General features: G+C 39.3%; 1 long non-coding RNA gene across 2 annotated transcripts; it reads right to left on the reverse strand.

Moving 5' to 3' along the window:
• Positions 1 to 730: 730 nt before the first annotated feature.
• Positions 731 to 11,361, reverse strand: LOC126632596 (uncharacterized). 2 transcript variants are annotated; one of them, XR_007626774.1, is made up of 6 exons: positions 11,065 to 11,361; positions 9,180 to 9,248; positions 8,217 to 8,394; positions 7,790 to 7,948; positions 7,261 to 7,289; positions 731 to 1,118 (listed from the first exon to the last, which is right to left on the reverse strand). It is a non-coding gene; the product is annotated as an uncharacterized LOC126632596 (long non-coding RNA). The 2 variants fall into 2 exon arrangements; XR_007626773.1 differs by lacking the exon at positions 731 to 1,118 and adding an exon at positions 6,881 to 7,095.
• Positions 11,362 to 11,710: the final 349 nt, after the last annotated feature.

An 11,710-nucleotide genomic window follows, 5' to 3' on the forward strand; every position in this document is an offset into this window, starting at 1 on the left:
GCGCGACTTCTTGCCCGAAGACTTCTTCAATCACGTGGTCAAAGCTCCTTGCTATGAAAATTGTGAGGAACGCCTCTCCCGGATTGCTTGACAAAATTCACAAATTCTCCTTGCCCGCACGAGTCTAAACTGCATGGCACAAAGCTCCTTGTCCGCACGAGCCTAAACTGTAGGACACACTGCTCCTTATTCGCACGAGCCTAAAACTGCACGAACCAAACGTTCATGGTCTGCACGAGCATAAAAGGCAACACCAACGCTCATTGCCTGCACGAGCTGAAACTGCAACACGGCACCAAACGCTCCTGGTCTGCACGAGCATAAAAGGCAACACCAACGCTCCTTGCCTGCACGAGCTGAAACTGCAACACGGCACCAAATGCTCCTTGTCTGCACGAGTTGAAACTGCAAACACACCAACACTCCTTGCCTGCATGAGCTAAAACTGCAAACGGCGCAAAAAAAAAAAAAAAAAAAAAAAAAAAGTATTTGAACTACGTTACGACTTGATCTCTTCTTTGGAAGGGTACGTAGGCAGCTCGAATGTTCAATTTTTCGAGTTCAGTCACATCAAAATAAAAAAGAATAAATGTTTTATTAAAGAAAGTCAATTTTATTACAAATTTATTTTGTTAAGAAAATTTGCAATTCTCTTTGTACAAAATAAATTACAGTTTCTTCGAAAAAAAAAAAAAAAAAAAGGGAAACATATATATATGTCTCTGCCCAGCACGGTTCACGCCATCAACCTTACTCCTCATGCAGGCCGTCATATCCAGCGTCGTTTATGACGGTTTCGCTCTTAGCCTCGATCATGTCCTCAGAAATTACCAGTACTTCTCCAGCGGCAACCACGTGATTCGGCGGTCAGTGACAGTAGAGAGCAGATATCCGACCCAATGGGAGCATATGATCCGAGTATAATCAAATTATGAGTAGTACAGAAGAACAACTAGCAGTAGCAGTGCATGATCATGATCCTCTCGGCCTTGCGGATTTACATTTTTTCCTTGTCTCTTGATACTCCTCATGCAGGCTGTCATATCCAGCGTCGTTCTCGACGGCCTCACTCTTACCCTCGATCGTGTCCTCAGAATCTACCAGCACTTCATCTGTGTCTAAAACAAAAAAAAAACCAGACATAAACAACAACAAAGGCAACGGACTTTCTAGCTGCAACTAATTATTCTTCTTAAAGCTTTCAAGTTTTTCCATATTTTTTTTAAATGGGAAGATCTCCTTGCTGTGAGAAGGCTCACACCAACAAAGGAGCTTGGACCAAGGAAGAATACGACCGCCTCATTGCCTACATCAGAGCTCACGGCGAGGGTTGCTGGCGGTCACTGCCCAAGGCGGCGGGCCTCCTCCGATGCGGGAAGAGCTGCAGGCTGCGGTGGATCAACTACCTTAGACCTGATCTCAATCGTGGCAATTTCACTGAAAAAGAAGATGAGCTCATCATCAAGCTCCATAGCCTCCAGCGCAGCGTCTATCGAGCACACAAACTCTATAGTCTGCTCCACCTTTTCTCCACCCTGAACCGCTACCTGAGCCGGAGCTGCACCGTCAGGGCCTTGCTCTTCCATGGCCGCCCACCCAAACCTTCCTCCATTTCACAGAGTCCATACCAGATGAGGACAACATCCCGGCCCCACTCGTCGACTGCGGCTTCGGCTTCCCGTTTATCCTTATCGTCTCACCTTCTTTCAATCTATGATTGACGGCGGGATGAATATCGATGTGGCAGTCGTCGCTAGTTTCGCCGCCGTTGCTCTCCTTCTCGTGCTCCCTCTTCACGTACTTCTCGTGGTCCGAAAGCGTCACGTTGAAATCAAAAGCCTTGTTCCGCTCCGCGAATCATAGTCCGATGAAGGCGTACTTCCCGGTGCCATCCTCGATCTTGAGCACGAAGTAGGCGGCGAACAGCTCGCTAGAGTTCGGATCCTCCAACCGGATCTCGCACCGGTCCTTGCACGACACGACCCGAAGACCAACCCGACCAGATCTTATCGGACTGGAGCCACTCGCCTACGCTGACGACCCGAGAATCCCACCTCGTTGCTCAGAAGACCGACACCGTCCACTACAACCCGTCTGATCTCTCCGCATGGGTCCAAAGCATGCTTTCTGAGCTCAACACCGGCGACGAGGCTCTGCAAACCTTCTTGAATCTGAGCAGCCCATATCTGCTGCTTTGCTATCATACCTCCGTCCGGTACGCCATAGAGAATCCTCCGTGCTCCTCCTTCTTCCTCCTCCAAACTCCTATCCTGCACCATATATATATATATATATATGTATGTATATGTATGTACGTATGTATGTATGTGTGCATATAAAAATTACAATATAAAAAAAAAAAAAAAAAAGGAAAAAGACATGGTGCACCAGGCACCGAAAGCAAAGGAAAATAAAATTAAATTAAAAAAAAATGAATGGTGGTGCACCCAGCACCGAAAGCGGAAAAAAAATAAGAAAAAACAAATATATATATATATAAAATAATAATAATAATAATAATAATAATAATATATAAAAAAAAAAATAATAATAAATAAATAAACAAATAAATAAAAAAGAAAGTGGATCCTTGGTGGCTAGCACCATGCAAAAAAAAAAAAAAAAAAAAAAACAAATGCATTGAGAGAAATAAAGTCCATTTCATTGATTTCTCTGGAAAAATTACAGACGGAACATTTACATACCAAAAAAAAAAAAAGAAAAAAAAAAGAAAAGTGCAAACAAACAAAAGCCTTCATTGATCAGGTGGCGCCTCAGTACTCGGCGGAGCCCCGGATCAGAGAGGCACCAGAGGGTGATTATTCAGAGCATCATCACTCGGTGGAACCCCAGAAGGAGAAGGCACCGAAGGTTGATCATTTGAAGCTTCATTACGCGGTACAGCCCCAGAAGACGAAGGCAAATGCTGCTGGAACAAACCCACAAACCTCCGATGATCAAGTAAAATTTGACCATCAGATTCCTGCATCTGGTCAATCTTCCTCTTCATGTTTGTCGCATAGCTATGTGCGAGCTTATGCAACTGTTTATTCTCTTGCTTGAGCCCTCTAATCTCCTGTTTGAGACTTATCACCTCAGCTGCCAATGATTCAACTTGATGGGTTCGAGCAAATAGGCGTTAGGCCATATTAGACACAGAACCTGCACACTGCACACTGAGAGCCAGAAAATCCTTAACAGCCAACTCATCAGACCGTTTGGAAAATAGTTTGTTATCTCTGGGAATGACAAGGTTTCGGGCCACCACCGCAGCAGTCATATCATTCTTCACCACCGAATCCCCAACGGTAAGAGGACCAGTAGGGGATATGAAGGATGGGCGCCATATGTTGTCTGGAGAAGGCGGGACTGCCTCTTCACCAAGATTCAAATCAAAACGACGGTCGGAGGGTCTAGACATTTTCAAAGGTGTTGAAGAAATAAGAAGTCGGACAAAATCAAGATCTTAGAAGTGCACAAAGGGAGTTTCTACAAGCGAAAATTCAAGTGAGCTTTGAAACGAACTGCGTGCCTTTATAAAAAATCAACACTCGACGGGATTTCAGAGATCGAAGAGGCGAGCTCAGAATTCGAAGAGGCCAATTCAAAAATCGAAGAGGCAAGCTCAGAAATCGGAGAAGCATCTTGCTTTTCCAGACGCGTCAGTACCCGTCACGCGCAAATTCAGCTTTGCGGAAATCACGGGCAAGTTGTCGAAGCGCCGATCCCAGATATCGAAGAGGCGCCAATCTTTTTCATCCTCGTCAGCACCCGTCACGCGCAAACTCAGCTTTGCGGAAATCACGGGCAATTTGTCGAAGCGCCGATCTCAGATATCGAAGAGGCGCCAGTCTTTTTCAGCCTCGTCAACACCTGTCACATGCACACTCAGCTTGACGAAAATTACGGACAATTTGTCGAAGATTTCTGATAAAGAAGAAAGCACGTGAAGCCATACTGATCAATCACGCATTGGTTACTGACACGAGTAAAAGAATAGTACCTCTACAGGTACTAAAGAATTTCCTATAACTGTCCACCTTCACCCTCCATAGCAAGGCAGACATACATAACCTTTCTTCATCTCCGAGAATGCCTTCCCAACGAAGCCTCTCGAGTTACTCAGTGTTTCTTATTCCTTGGGGTACCTCTGCAAACAAATGACACCAAAGCAAAAGTATCTCATATCACCAGGGTAGAAAGCAAGAGTATCTCATATCATGCGTTCTCCTTGTCCTTTCCTTTGTCCTTGTTCTTACCTACAAAGACAAGGATAAAGAAAACAATATGCCGGAACCTCCACTCAAACTCGGATGCCACATTTGCCTGGAGAACAGATAAGGCAAGTGAAAATGATACCTTGCAGCATATGGAGACAACGTGCAGAAGAAACAAGCAGAGAAGAATGCAGTCTTCACAGTCAGCTCAGCAGAAGGAGTCCGAGCTGAGGAACTCAAGAAGCTGCCATATCTGCCTGAAGAAACAAGCAGAGAAGAATGCAGTCTTCACAGTCAGCTCAGTAGAAGGAGTCCAAGCTGAGGAACTCAAGAAGCTGCCACATCTGCCTGAAGAAACAAGCAGAGAAGAATGCAGCCTGCACAGTCAGCTCAGCAGAAGGAGTCTGAGCTGAAGAACTCGAGAAGATGCTACATTCTGCCAGAAGAATAGATAAGACAAGGGAAAATGATACATTGAAGCATGTGGAAACAAGAACAACAAAGCACGTGTCGATTCATCCGCTACTTCTTCAAAATCAAAAGTATCTTATATCATCAGGTTTGCAATCACTCTGGGTGGATGATTCGTTTTGACCCTCAAATTCTTGGGTCGACTTGCTAGGCGTTGTGGGCTGCATGTGCCGTTTCACCACCCTTGGATCAAATCCTTAAATATCAAGTCACCAACTGGAAGAAGAACCCATCAATCTTGAAGATCATACCGTTGACCAAACTGCTTAGGTGTGAATTAAAAAGATTGAACAAAGCAACAAGCCGTCACCTTCACCTCGTGCCTGCTTGCCATGTGTTCGAGTCAACCTTCAAGAATCAAGCCTCAACGGCCCTTGAAGAAGTTTCCGGCCAAATTCAAGATCAAGCATCGACGGCCCTTGAGGAAATCACAAGTTCGATTCAAGGTCAAGCGTCCACCATATTTGAATCAAATCCAGTTCAAGAATAAGCTGTGGAAAATCAACAATTGGAGGAATCCAGAAAATCCTCCAACCCAGTTCAAGATCAAAGGTATGGAAAGTCAACAAGCGCAACAAAATACGTGCCGATTCATCCACTACCAAGCCAAAGATCATCTACCACATGAAGCTCCTTGTGGTCCAATTTCAACCTTCAAGATCAAGCATCGACGACCCTTGAAGAAATCTCCAACCCAATTCAAGATCAAGCCTCAACGGCCCTGGAAGAAATCTCCAGCCCAATTCAAGATCAAGCCTCGACGGCCCTTGGATCGACATTTACATTAAGGGACTTCAAAACGCATCTTCTACACGTGACAAGCACATGTATACGACGCGCCTTGAAGTGGGGGCATTTGTAGACATCGAAATTTCGGTAAATAAATGTTGACCGATAAATCAAAGTTTCAACGCTCATGTATTACATAAATTTTACACGTAGCGTGTGTCTAAACAAAAAATCGAAATAAATTAGAAAAGTCATCAAACGACTTATTTCATATGGAATATTATATTCAAAATTAGGCCTTGGAAATTTCTATAAATAGAAGGCTAATTCACTCATTTGAGGGGACCAATTCATATTACACTTTGAAGCTCTGAAGCTCTGAAACTCCGAAGCTCTCAAGCATCTAGGTTCCCGAAGAATCAAGAAAGCCTTCTTCGTTCTTCGTTCATCGTTCTTCCAAGATCAAGCCCCGACGGCCCTTGAAGAAAGTGTTCTTCGTTCATCGTTCTTCCAAGATCAAGCCCCAACGGCCCTTTGGATCAACAATCATCCACCAATTCAAGATCAAGCCCCGACGGCCCTTGAAGAAAGTGTTCTTCGTTCATCGTTCTTCCAAGATTAAGCCCCAACGGCCCTTTGGATCAACAATCATCCACCAATTCAAGATCAAGCCCCGACGGCCCTTGAAGAAAGTGTTCTTCGTTCATCGTTCTTCCAAGATTAAGCCCCAACGGCCCTTTGGATCAACAATCATCCACCAATTCAAGATCAAGCCCCGACGGCCCTTGAAGAAAGTGTTCTTCGTTCTTCGTTCATCGTTCTTCCAAGATCAAGCCCCGACGGCCCTTGGATCAACCATCCACCAATTCAAGATCAAGCCCCGACGGCCCTTGAAGAAAGCACCATCGTTCATCATCTGTTCATCCAAGATTAAGCCCCAACGGCCCTTTGGATCAACAACGTCGACAAATCCACACATCCAACCGTTCTTCAAGATCAAGCCCAAAAGCCCTTGAAGATCCGTTCATCACTGTTCTTCAAGATCAAGCTCAAAAGCCCTTGGAGATCCGTTCATCACTGATCTTCAAAGATCAAGCCCAAAAGCCCCTTTGAAGATCCGCTCAAATCCACCTTCAAGATCAAGTCCACGGCCCTTGAAGAACGTTCATCCTTAGATCAAGCCCAACGGCCCTTTGGATCAATCACACATCCACAAATACACACTTTACGGAGATTGAATCAGATGATCAAATTTAAGAGAGATTGTAACCCAAAATCATCAAATACAAATATTTGTTTGTGCACGTTGTTCTTGTCTCTTTCGTTTCAGGAAATTTCCGTGTTCACAGATATTGGGGAGCAAATTCCTCACAAATTTTACGGTTTATACAGTATATATATAAATTGAAGCTTGTTCACTAGATATTACGATCGAAATGTAGACATGGTCTGTGAACTAAAAATTTATAAAAAAATAGTATGAATAATAGTAAAAGCATCCATGCGGTGCTGCAGGTTTTGAAACTGTATAAAACATGTAGAAAGTTTTAAATATAAATGATAAGCCATAGTGCTTATATAAATCTATTTACAACCCTATCTAGAATAAGAAACAATGAGTAGTGTTGAACTTCTTTAATCTAATGGGTTTGTTTCTTCACTTTGTTCCTCCTTTCTCCTGATATGTAGGTGTTTTCATTTATTTGTTAGAAATTGGAAAAATAGAAGTTAATGTGAACAAATGACAGTTGGATTTGTTAAAATAGTTGGATTTGTTAAAGGATCCTCTTGCTAAAGATCAAAACAATAAAAGGACTTACAAAAAGTTAATAAAATGACTTACGCAGTTGAAGACTGTTGGCACACCAGGTCCTGCATAGACGAAAACATTAGGCATTATTAACCAAACGTGTAAAGTTTATGTCAAATTTTATATTATGTGTGTTTTGAACTATGAATGATAACGATGAGATAACAAAACATATGCGAGTTTGAGCTATGGCCTTAAACCTTAAATATTGTATGAATCCAAGTTTTACAAAGTATTCATATTCATACCAATCAATTGAATTATGCTAAAACAAATTTGGTGTTTAAAAAGTGAAATATAAACCCTCATTTTGCAGAATTGTTAACTTAGAAAAACGAATGCATAAATGGACAGATGGTGTTTTAGAGAAAAGTTTCTCTATCTTGATATTCAACACACAAAATGTCAAATATAAAGTATTTAGCATACTTAAAATGGCTTCCGGAATTGATTTGTTCAATGAGATAATGAGTGAAAGACATAAAAATCAGATTGTACAAAACTTTTTTGTGCATTCATTGGTTCATTGTTAAAAAGATTTGCAGAGAAGAGAGATTTTTACCTTATTTTTTAGAAATGATGGTGGAGCAGCAGATGTCGCAATCTTAGTTATAATTTGACGGTAGGAACTCTTCTATGACGGTCCACATGCGGAACAAAGACTTAATATTAATAAGCATTTGACCAAAGAGCAATCCAATTCAAGTTCAAGGGATTAAATCTGCAACAAAAAACAATAACAAAGCAACCCATAAAGTTATGAAATTAATCCTATGTATTTGAAACTATGTAACAATTTTTACCTTGAGTTTCAAAAATTCGGAATCCAATCAACTTAAAATCCCTAGTATGAAACTAAGAATCCCAATTAAACAAAAATTGACCTAATTAATTGCATATCCTGGAGAGTACTACTCAAATGTTTCATTACAGAAAAGTGGTACTTGAAAAACCTCATATTTAAGAATTGAACTAAGGAGCTGGTTTACGTTGTGAAAGTGAACCGAGAAGTAACTTCTCCATTTTGAGATCAGCAGATCAGAGTTTGGAGCTGTCAGATTCTCTCTGTCTCAATCAACCAAGTTCTCCATTTCAAACTATTCATCAATTACGAATCCAAATACTAAAACTCTTTTAATTTTCCGTGTGTATTCAATGATTTGCTTCCTGTAAAAATAGAAAATATGGAATAATTATTTGGAGATGGAATCATATATAGAGCTAGAAGAGGAAGTAAAGAAGATATGTAAAAGCAAATTAAGAGATCATCATATTACAAAAGCTACAAAAGTAAATTAAGAGATCATCATATTTGGAAATAGAGACACGTATAAAGCTGCAAAAAAAATATTATTACCGACAAAATACTAGAAATTCTAAAGGCTAGGGATTTTCACTTTCTTAGTGAAAAAAAAAAAAAAATTGTTTCTGAGAGATATAACCCAAAATCATCTTAGACAGCAAAGAAACATAGGATTGAGAATTCAGACCTTAATTTCCAAAACCAAGCAGGGACAAAATTGGGAGACCGCTGTTTAAGGAACAGTGTTTTAGGCAAAAATGAGTTTCAGTTATGTATCAGTATTCAAAATTCTGTAAATTTTTTTACAGAGTTAAGAAAATATAGAAATAGAACTGTTAAATTGAAATCATAAACCCAAAACCCAATCAAATTAAAATTTAAGAATCCCTATTAAACAAAAAGTGATCTAATTAATTGGATATCCTGGCAAATATTGGGTACAAAAAAGAGGAGTTTGTAGCTGTCCTGATTCATACCATTTTAAATTTGACATTAGTTGTAATGATAAAACTCAAATCTCTCCTACGTATAAAAATGTTGAGTAAGTAGCCAAAGCAACAGGGCAATCAAGCAAGTCATCGCAAGTACACAAAGTAATTTGTTATGTAAGCAGTGAACATATATATACATCTCGAAATGAAAATTTCACCTGGTGATCCAACCTAGTAGCATCAAAGTAAACTTTCACTCTGCACTCCAACCGTCTCATTCTTTCTTCCTGCTAGTTTTCAAACAAATATGTAGAGTAGACTGAATGAGTAAAACAATAGATTACCACAATCAAAAAAACAATTAGAAGTAAGATATACATGAACAATTAGGAGTAAGATATAGATGAACAATGGATGAATAGTGAATATGTGATATTTACCAACAAACTAAGATAAAGAGTTCATTTTACGATAATTATTCATAAGCAATATCCTTACTGCATTATTGGTTAGAAGAAAAAAAAAAAGAAAATAACGATTAGTATTATTTGCAATTCTTACTCTTTTTACCTAATCATTTACCGGATCCATAAGGGGGAAAAAACATTTTTACTTCTCTCATCGCATATATTTGGATTTCACCTCATCCAAGCAAACGAACTAATCAGTATTATATTTTTTCAGTATGCTAACACCAATCTGAAAAAGAAAAAGATAATCTAGTTGACAAATTTAAATTCAATTTTTATATTTCAATATATTTGTTTGTCAATATGACATCCAGTCCCAAAATTCATTATATTTTATTTTTAATAGTAATGAAATTATCAAAATGCCCCTAAGATGTCAAGTAGGCCTTCCATGTGAATCTCAGTTTTCCTTTCACGTTTCCACTCTTATTGTACAACTTTCGAATGATACTCACTTTTACAAACACGTGGCCGTAGACAGAACTCAATTTGAAATTATATTGAACAAGTTATGTCTAATACTGTGTAAAAATACATGAGGCAAATGAATTTCTCCTTGTGCAACGCGCACCATTGCATGGGTTCTATCTGGAGCACAAAATAGGACAGAGATCCCAACCGAATCTTATCCCATCAAATTCTAAGGATTCAGAAATTCAGAATGTTAAAATTTAATCAAATGATTACAAACAGAAAAACTTTTATAAAAGTGATAATAATTATAGTTATTAAATCAAATTCCAAAGATCTGAATCTTCAAATTCTTAGGATTTGATGGGAAGATCCGGCTGGGATCTTTGTCCCATAAAATAAGCCTTTGTGCAATGTAAAAACTTGCATGAACTGACTGATTTGACTAAAGAGAAGCAAGTGGCCATTAATTAATATTTTATTGGGTTTAATTTAAATAAAAAAAAAAATCTGATGCTGGATTTCGTACAATGGGTCTGCATGAGGAATTGCTTGGCTTTATTGAAGGCAAGTGGATGATTTAATATTGTTTTGTTTGAGTTTTGAGAACCCCACTTTCTACACTCCATCAGACACCATTAGTCAAATTTTTAATCTAAAATTTAAATTTGATAATTTATGTAGTATTTTGACATATTTTCATGTTTTGTTCTTCATCTAATATGTCAAATTAAAATACTGTTTTGTTACATTATTATTTTTTCTTAATTTCTGTCTAATACTTGCTGATTTGTCCCAAGACGACTTACTACGATCTCCATCTAAACTCTTTGTTGCTCCCTACCAAGAACCATTATCACTAACCGGGGTTATACTTGCTGACTTCTGGGTTTTGCAACAATCCCCTTTTCGAGAATCGCACATTACGAACCGGTCGAAAACCGAACCAAATGTGACAACCCATAATTTTTTTCACCAAACCCAGATGTGGATTTTGTGAGTTTGATCGGACTAAAGGTTTATTGGGGGTTTTGGATGAGACCCAATTTGTAAAGATTGAAACTTTGAGGTGTGAAACAATTTGGGTCTCGAACAAACCTTAATTGCCAAGGGAAATGCTTGGCCTTTTGCTAAATTCGCATACATTGCATTCACTATTTCAAAAAGAATCAGAAAACTGAATCCGAAAACATAAAAGGGGGTACAGAGAAAGAACAAAAACCTGATTCAGAAACGATTTCTGAAGAAATTGGAGGCCTTTTGATTCCCTGTGAAGCTTATCCGCAGTTCAAACGACATCGTATTGCTGAACGGTTCCAGCCATCACTATTAAGCTTTACTGGACAGTGAGGATGGCGGGGAGGTTAACGGCAGCCTTGGAAGATAAGATACTGTAAGCTGCTATACGACGTCGTACTCTAGAACCTACGACGACCCGACTGACATGGATTCGGATGGATGATATTTGGTGGTGGTCGTTGGGTGGTGGTGGTTGAAGCTCAGAAGCCAAACCAACTCTACCGTTTGAACAATCAAATAATAAATGACATTAAAATATTAATAAAAAAATTCATAATTAATAAAAAAAATTTGAAACAGCTGTCAAATTTGACATCAAGACCCTTTGCTGCCATTTCATGTCATGCCATATAAGATTTGGCATTTCGGTTGGAAACAATAGTGGCTTCTTTTTTTACTATTATAGCTTATGTGGATAATTTAACATCTCATTTGGAAATGCTAATTAACTTTCTACTGTTAACTATCTCTCACTTCTCTCTCTTCCCACACACTTGCGCTCATTTCTCCTTCTTTCTTTTCTTTCCATTTAGGCATCTGTAAACACGGAAATTCATGTGATGAATGAT

The sequence above is a fragment of the Malus sylvestris genome, chromosome 8, assembly GCF_916048215.2.
Source record: "Malus sylvestris chromosome 8, drMalSylv7.2, whole genome shotgun sequence".
Classification (NCBI taxonomy): domain Eukaryota; kingdom Viridiplantae; phylum Streptophyta; class Magnoliopsida; order Rosales; family Rosaceae; genus Malus; species Malus sylvestris.